Genomic DNA, 8,341 nt, shown 5'->3' on the forward strand with positions numbered 1-8,341 from the left:
GACGTGTAGCTGAACAAAACCCCTTTGTACAGGTCGACGTCATGTGGAGGTGACAGAAAGAAGCACCTGACACCAACCGTATTTGGGTTTCTATGAGCACGTTCTGATTTTGGCATCAAGCCTTAACCTCAACCAATTTAATTAGAAAAGCTCTGACAGATGATTTTGTTCCAAGTTCAGGTTTAGAGTTGGTTTGGGGCTTGGCTAAATTAAGCATGTTGGTGTGAGCTACTCACCCTGTAACCTTCAAGTTAAGAGTGGGTTTAATTTCTTTTTAAATTTTATTGAAGTATTAATATCCACTGTAAAGCAAAATGATTCAGTTATACATACATACATATATGTATATATATATATATATATATACACACACACACATACATTCTCTTTCATAAGCATTTCCACTATGGTTTATCTCAGGATATTGAATATAGTTCCTTGTGCTATACAGTAGGACCTTGCTGGTTATCCATTTTAAATATAGCAGTGTGTACATGTCCATCCCAGGCTCCCTAATTATCCCGTCCTTCCATCCTTCCCCGCTGGTAACCATAAGTTCGTTCTCTAAGTCTCTGTGTTTGTTTCTCTTTTGTAAATAAGTTCAGTTGTATAATTTCTTTTTTGGATTCTGCATATAAGGGATGTCCTGTATTTCTCCTCTCTCTGACTTCACTCAGCATGACACCCATGACATCCATCTCGAGGTCCATCCATGTTGCTGCAAATGACTGGCTCTTTGTTAATCCCCACCAGCAACCCAATAGCCTAAGCTGGGCCTCCAGCCTCAAACAATCTTAAAATTGCTAGAAATTCTCTTTTCCTCCAGACTGAGTGGTAACGATAAAAATATTATGACAACTCCTTGCCTTCTAAATATGGACAGAGTCTAAATTTGGGATGGCTGACCATGGTCATCCCTTTCAGTCATCTAAGTTATGTGTTACTCACTGAGCTTTGGGGTAAATGGTGTTTTCCTTGAAACCAGATTTCTCAATAGTGTTAGAGTATTTCTGTTTACTAGGCCTAAATTTAGGATTCCACTGTATTTCTTCTCGGTGATTGATTTGTATTTTCGTCACTGAACTAGAAATGCTCCTGGAGGGAAAAGCCAAAGAGCAAGTTATACAGAATTCTTATTTGAACATCCATCACTCACTGACACAGCCCTCTTTAGGGAAAGGAAAATGGTGTCATGTCACCGTGAGGCTGAATTCAGGGCCTGGGAAGGTGCTTCCACTGCTGTGGGCTAACTGGGGTGTTATGGAAATATGCTCGTAAGTTATAGTCACAGCCACCCCTCCCCCACCCCTTCCAGAACCCAGTCTTCCGTGGTGAGACTGCGCCTCTCTGTAAGATGTGTATCTCAGGATACTGCACTTTGACAATTTGCTTTCCTCTTCAAAGCTGGAGCAAGGGCTAGGTCAGATCATGATGATGCCGATCTGGAGGGTGGACTGGACCAATGAGGTTGGGACTCTTGTGTGATCATGAAGACTTCAGGCTCTAAACTGAAATGTTGGTTCAAATCCCAGAAATGCTACTTAATTACCTTAGAACTTCTTTGAGCAGTTTTTCTTTCTGTAAAATAGGACTGAAAATAGACATTACCTCATTAAATTGTGGGGCCAATATGAGATGCTTACTGTTCATGAAGCACAGTGCCTGGAGAATACTGATGATGCAATAAATATTGAATCATCATCACCCGTATCTTTAGTCTCTTCTTTCATCACATATTCACAGTTTACTGCTCAGGGCTGCACCTTGGCTCATGAAAATGTCTTTTCCTGGTAGAGAATGGAGATCATGTCTTTTTATGTTTTTATAATCTTCTACTCAAGCCCCCAAACCAGCCCCACAAGTCACTCAAATCTGTCCTTCATGTTGTTTTCTGTTGACTCACTTCCAGAGCCTAAGAGATAGGGGCGCCCCTCTGGTTGGCCCTAACCTGCTCATGCCCAGGGAAGCCTCCTTAAATGTGTCATAATGCTTGCACCCACTGTGAGCCCCTCTCTTTTATTCTTCATCTTATTTATGAATTCTTGATGCCCAGAGGCACTCACTTTATATTTTTTAAACTTGCTATTTTATATTGGAGTATAGTTGATTGAGTATACTTCTCTGTGCTGTCCTTGTTGTTTATGCATCAAGGTTATGATCTACTATGTTCCACTCTGATCACATGTCTAAGGATCTGGAGGTTGAATAATGGAAGCTGAGGTAGAAGAACCTGTCTGAGGTCACGCTTGTTGTCACAACTTGATTTTAAGTCAGAGCCCAAAAGAGTTCACCCACTGCTCTGTTGCCAATGCACCTGCTGAGGGAATGTGACCAGCTCTGCAAAGAGTCCAGGGTCTACCAGGCATCTCCCTCGGGAGTGCTGGCATGTTCACACAAGGCAGGCACCCTCTAGCTGCGGGCACACACAGCCACCCTGGACAGTGAGGTCACCACGGACAGCAGTGCCAACTCACCAAGCAGATGCTCATACCTGCACTAGCGACCCCTTGTGTGGGGGGAGTGATCCCCGTCCACCGTAGTCAAGCTTTTTACCTTCATAGACACCTCTCAAAACCCAGTGGAAATCACAGAAAGTTGGAGAGGCCAAAGAGGCTTTCCCAAATCCAAAGTGATGTTGCCCTTTACGAAGGACCTGTGAGTGATACCTGACCTGTGAGCTATATACCTGCAAGTCAGACCTCCCACACCACAGTGTTCCAGGTCTCAGAGACAGATTTTGTCATGTGGCTGCTGCTGCTGCTAAGTTGCTTCAGTTGTGTCTGACTCTGTGCGACCCCATAGATGGCAGCCCACCAGGCTCCTCTGTCCATGGGATTTTCTAGGCAAGAGTACTGGAGTGGGTTACCATTCCCTGCCCACTAACACTCAGCCCACTCTCCTCCATGCTGCTTCTTCACTTGACAAAGCCTCTTGTTTCTCAGAACCTTTCTTTCTCTGTAAGATAAATCCCTTCACCTCCTTACTCACATTGAACAATACAAAAAGATAATCCTCTTCCTCTGCCCACAGAGACAGGTGCTGCCAGCTGGGTCCCACCTGGTCTCACACTAATTCCTATGCCTACTTTTGACTTTACACAAAATTTGGGAAAGTATCTGGAATGTCTGGTTTACACATTCATTTTAATTCGTGGTCTCAGCATTTCCCTTAAATAACAATGCAGGGTGCTCCTCGACTCAGCCCACAGCATCGTGTCTTGCTGGTGCTAGAACCAACCTCAGAGATTTAATTCAACTCTTTGATTTTATAATGGTGAAATAGTTGCAAATATTTTTAGGATGCTTACTAGGTGCCAGACACTATTACAGATGCTCTATAAGACTCATTTAATTCTCTTAAGAACCCTAAAAGTAAAGGTGAAACACTCTTTTCTTACCCCTTTTAAAGATGAAGACACTGAGACCCAGAGGGTTCAGTTCACTTGCCCAATATTATAGAGCTAAGGTAGGCTGGCTCCAGAATCTGTGACCTTAACGCCTGTATCACACAGCCCCTACAGAGAAGTAACAAAGGTTTATACAGTCTAAATGAGGGCCTGAGGTCTTATTTCAGTAAAGGAGTTGACCAAGGACTCAGACTGAAATCTCTGACTTCTGGTCCAGTAGTCTTAACAATCCTTCCAGTCCTCTCTGGTCTGCCCTCTGGTCAGCCCTTCTCCTTTCTAAGGTCTCATTTAAGGAGAGTTTGCCTATTCTTGTTCATGGTAATTTCTCCCCTTGATGATCTATGGCCCATGGCCCATGCAGCAAGTTTTTTTTTTTTTGTAAGTTACAGTTTTCTACAACTTATTTAAAAAATGATTTTTTTAAAGCATCACTTTATTTGTTTTTGGCTGAGCCAGGTCCTTGTTGCAATGCGTGGACTTCTTCTTATGGTGGGTTCCCTTGTGGCTCATGGGCTCTAGGCATGAGGGCTTAGTTGTTATGGTGCCTGGGCTTAGTTGCTACTCGGCATTGGGAATCTTACTGGACCAGGCATGGAAACTGTGTCCCCTGTGTTGAGTACGCAGCTTCTTAACTACTGGACTATCAGGGAAGTTCAAACGAATGAATTTAAGTTCTAAAATTCCAAAAGGTTTCTCAGTTCAGTTCAGTTGCTCAGTCATGTCCAACTCTTTGCGACCCCATATACTCCATGCAGCATGACAGGCTTCCCTGTCCATCACCAACTCCCAGAGCTTGCTCAAACTCATGTCCATCGAGTTGGTGATGCCATTCAACCATCTCATCCTCTGTCATCCCCTTCTCCTCCTGCCTTCAGTCTTTCCCAGTATCAGGGTCTTTTCCAGTGAGGCAGTTCTTCACATCAGGTGGCCAAAGTATTGGAGTTTCAACTTCAGCATCAGTCCTTCCAATGAATATTCAGGACTGATTTCCTTTAGGATGGATTGGTTGGATCTCCTTGCAGTCCAAGGGATGCTCAGGAGTCTTCTCCAACACCACAGTTCAAAAGCATCAATTCTTTGGCGCTGAGCTTTCTTTATAGTCCAACTCTCCACATCCATACATGACTACTGGAAAAGCCATAGCTTTGACTATATGGACCTTTGTCAGCAAAGTAATGTCTCTGCTTTTTATTGTGCTGTCTAGGTTGCTCATAACTTTTCTTCCAAGGAACCAGCGTCTTTTAATTTCATGGCTGCAGTCACCATCTGCAGTGATTTTAGAGCCCCCCAAAATAAAGTCTGTCACTGTTTCCATTGTTTCCCCATCTATTTGCCATGAAGTGACGGGACCAGATGCCATGATCTTAGTTTTTGAATGTTGAGTTTTAAGCCAACTTTTTCACTCTCCTCTTTCACTTTCATCAAGAGGCTCTTAAGTTTTGCACTTTCTGCCATAAGGGTGGTGTCATCTGTGTATCTGAGGTTATTGATATTTCTGCCAGCAATCTTGATTCTAGCTTGTGCTTCAGAAAGGTTTGTAGGCTTCTTTAATTAAAGGATTTTAAAAATTAAAATATAATTGACATATTACATTATTAGTTTCAGGTGCACAGCATAGTCATTCAGTATTTGTGCATATTGCTAAACAGTCCACCACCACAAGTCTAGTTAGCATCCTTTACCATACATGGTTTCTCATGATAAGAACTTTTAAGATTTACTCTCTTAGCAAGTTTCAAAAATACAACACAATATATTAACTGTAGTCACTATGCTGAATTATATCCCATAAAACTTATTTATTTTATAACTAAAAGTTTGACACCCTTCCCCTATTTTGCCTACCCTTTATCCCCTGCCTCTAGCAACCAATGTGTTCTCCATATTTGTGAGTTTGTTTTGTTTTTAGATTTCACATATAAGTGAGATCATATGGTATTTATATTTCTCTGTCTGACCTGTTTCATTTAGTATAATGCCCTCAAGGTCCATCCATGTTATTGCAAATGGCAATGTTTCATTCTTTTTTATGGCTCTATTTCTTTGTACAGGTATTTACATATATATCACAATTTCTTTATCCATTCATCCATCAAGGGGCATTTAGGTTGCCTCCATATCTTTTTTAAAAATTAATTTTCTTAGCTAAAGTGTAATTGCTTTACAATGTTGTGTTAGTTTCTGCTGTACAACAATGTGAATCAGCTACAAGTGTACATATATCCCCTCCTTGAGTGTCCATATCTTGGTTATTGTACATGGTGCTGCAGTGAACACAGGTGTATAGGTATCTTAAGTTAGTGTTTGTGTTGCCTTCAGATAAATACCAAAAGTGGAATTGCTGGATCATATGGTACTTATATATTTTTGATTATTTGAAGAATCTCCATACTGTTTTCCACAGTAACTGTACCAATTTACTTTCCACTGAACAGTACATAAGGATTCCCTTTCTCTACATTCTCACCAATGCTTGTCATTAAAAAAAAAAAAAAAAACTAATAGACATTCTAACACATGTAAGGTGATATCTTGTTATGGTTTTGATTTGCATTTCCTTGATAAATAGTGATGCTGAGCACCTTTTCTTGTACCTATTAACCATCTGTATATCTGGAGAGGATTATGCTGCTGCTGCTGCTAAGTCACTTCAGTTGTGTCCGACTCTGTGCAACCCCATAGACAGCCTCCCACCAGGCTCCTCTGTCCCTGGGATTCTCCAGGCAAGAACACTGGAGTGGGTTGCCATTTCCTTCTCCAAGAATGAAAGTGAAAAGTGAAAGTGAAGTCGCTCAGTCATGTCCGACTCTTAGCGACGTCATGGACTGCAGCCCACCAGGTTCCTCCATCTATGGGATTCTCCAGGCAAGAGTACTGGAGTGGATTACCATTTCCTTCTCCAGGAGAGGATTATAGTTAGCCCTTAAATGCTTGTATAGTTAGAAGCCTGCCTGTCAGTGTGGCATGAATATACACTGTTGTTGTTTGCTCATTAACTCGTGTCCAACTCTTTGTGACCCCATGGACTATATAGCCTGCCAGGCTCTTCCATCCATGGGATTCTTCAGACAAGAATACTGGAGTGGGTTGCCATCTCCTTCTCTGGGGGATCTTCCTGACCCAGGGATCAAACCTGTGTCTCCTGAATTAGAAGGTGGATTCTTTATCACTGATCACCAGGGAAGCCCGAATGTATACGAATAAGATTCTTAAACGGAGATACTGAGGGCCTCAGGTGTTACTTCTTGTGGTGTCCTGGGGTGGGAGCTAGTTAAGAACTCTTCCTCCATTTGTTACAGTCAGGGAGCCCCACTGGTCACCAGAGCCAGGAGATCTAGAAGGACCCCCCTGGGTGTCAGCAGCAAGAATTGGGACACCAGACAGTGTAGAAGCTCCTTCACGGGAGACACCAGCAAGCTGGAGGCAGGCAGAGAGAGTGCAAAACTCGCGCCCACCCTCCATTCCTGGAAAGCACTTTTGCAGACCCCTACAAGTGTGCCAAGCCCGAGGTCTACCCCCAGGACAAAGCTCCAAGACTTGTAAAAAAGCCTCCTTCACAGAAAGACTGGGGGTGTGTTTCAGCCAGCTATGTGCACTGTGCCTTGGGGCAGGGGCAGGCCAAGAACTATCTTTCCATCTGTCCCAGGCCCATGATTTCAAATCCTGCTGATCATTAGAGCCAGGCAATCAAGGGGCCTCTCCTGGGCAGCGGCCACAAAAACAGCACCAAGCGTGTGTCCCAGCTCCCTCTGGAGCAGGGCAGAGGGACTGTGCAGAGTGAGAATCCATCCTCCAGCGTCTCAGAAAACTGACATCTGCCCTTTGAATACTGCTGATGAGAAGCCTGCCCCTTGGGCTGCAGCTCTGAACCGAACAGACCTGTCTCACAGAGAGACTGACCATCTTGTCTACCGCCTTTCTGCTGTGCCCCAGGAGGGTTCGGTGGTTAAGAATTCTGCCTCCGTTGATTACAATCCTGCGGGACCCACAAATGTAGGTGTCACTGGCCATCAGAGCCAGGAGCTTTAGACAGGCTCCCGAGCAGCAGTTGCACAAGTCAGGGCGCCAGACGAGAGAGAAGCTCCTTTGGGGGAGACACTGTTACTGAGTCCAGGCTTGCTCTCCTCACCACATGACAGGCCAATGAATCAGACGAGATGTTGAGGCAGGGAATACAACTTTATTTGGAAAGCCAACAGACCGAGAAGATGGCAGATGAGTGTCTCCAAAAAAAACATCAGGGCCTGGTTGTCAGTTTCTTTTATAGAACAGAGAGGGAGAGGAGGTAAGGAAGTAAAGTGAAAAGGCCATTTATCTTGCAAAATAGGAAGGGATGTGTTCATTTCTTCTTAAATCCTTCGTTTATAAACTTTTCCTTTATAAATGTCTATCTTATTTCTGTTTTTCCAATGAGCATGTATTATTTGTATTATAGAAGACATACTAAGTAAATTTCTAGACTTCTATTTTATTAATTTTTGGCTGTGCTGAGTCTTTGTTGCTGCAAGGGCTTTTCTCTTAGCTGTGGCGCACAGGGGCTACTCTTCGGTTGAAGAGTGCAGGCTTTTCATTGCAGTGGCTTCTCTGGGTACAGAGCACAGGCTCCAGGGATGCAGACTTCAGTAGTTGCAGCTCTGGGACTCTAGAGCACAGTTGCGGTAGTCATGTCGCAAGGGCTTAGCTGCTCCCAATATTGGGATCCTCCCAGATCAGGGATCAAACCTATGTCTCCTGCATTGGCAGGTGGACTCTTTACTTCTGAGCCACCAGGGAAGCCCCAATTTCTTCTTTTCTGCAGCTATTCACAGGCGGGTAGATTGTCTCCCTGTAAGCTGAACAAAGCCGCTTTAGTTTAACATTCAAGCAAAGCGGCAGGGTTCCCGGGGGGCAGGCCATTATATATGATTACAGTAACAAAAGCAACAAAAAGCAAGG

This window comes from Bubalus kerabau, chromosome 13 (assembly GCF_029407905.1).
Source record: "Bubalus kerabau isolate K-KA32 ecotype Philippines breed swamp buffalo chromosome 13, PCC_UOA_SB_1v2, whole genome shotgun sequence".
NCBI classification, from domain to species: domain Eukaryota; kingdom Metazoa; phylum Chordata; class Mammalia; order Artiodactyla; family Bovidae; genus Bubalus; species Bubalus kerabau.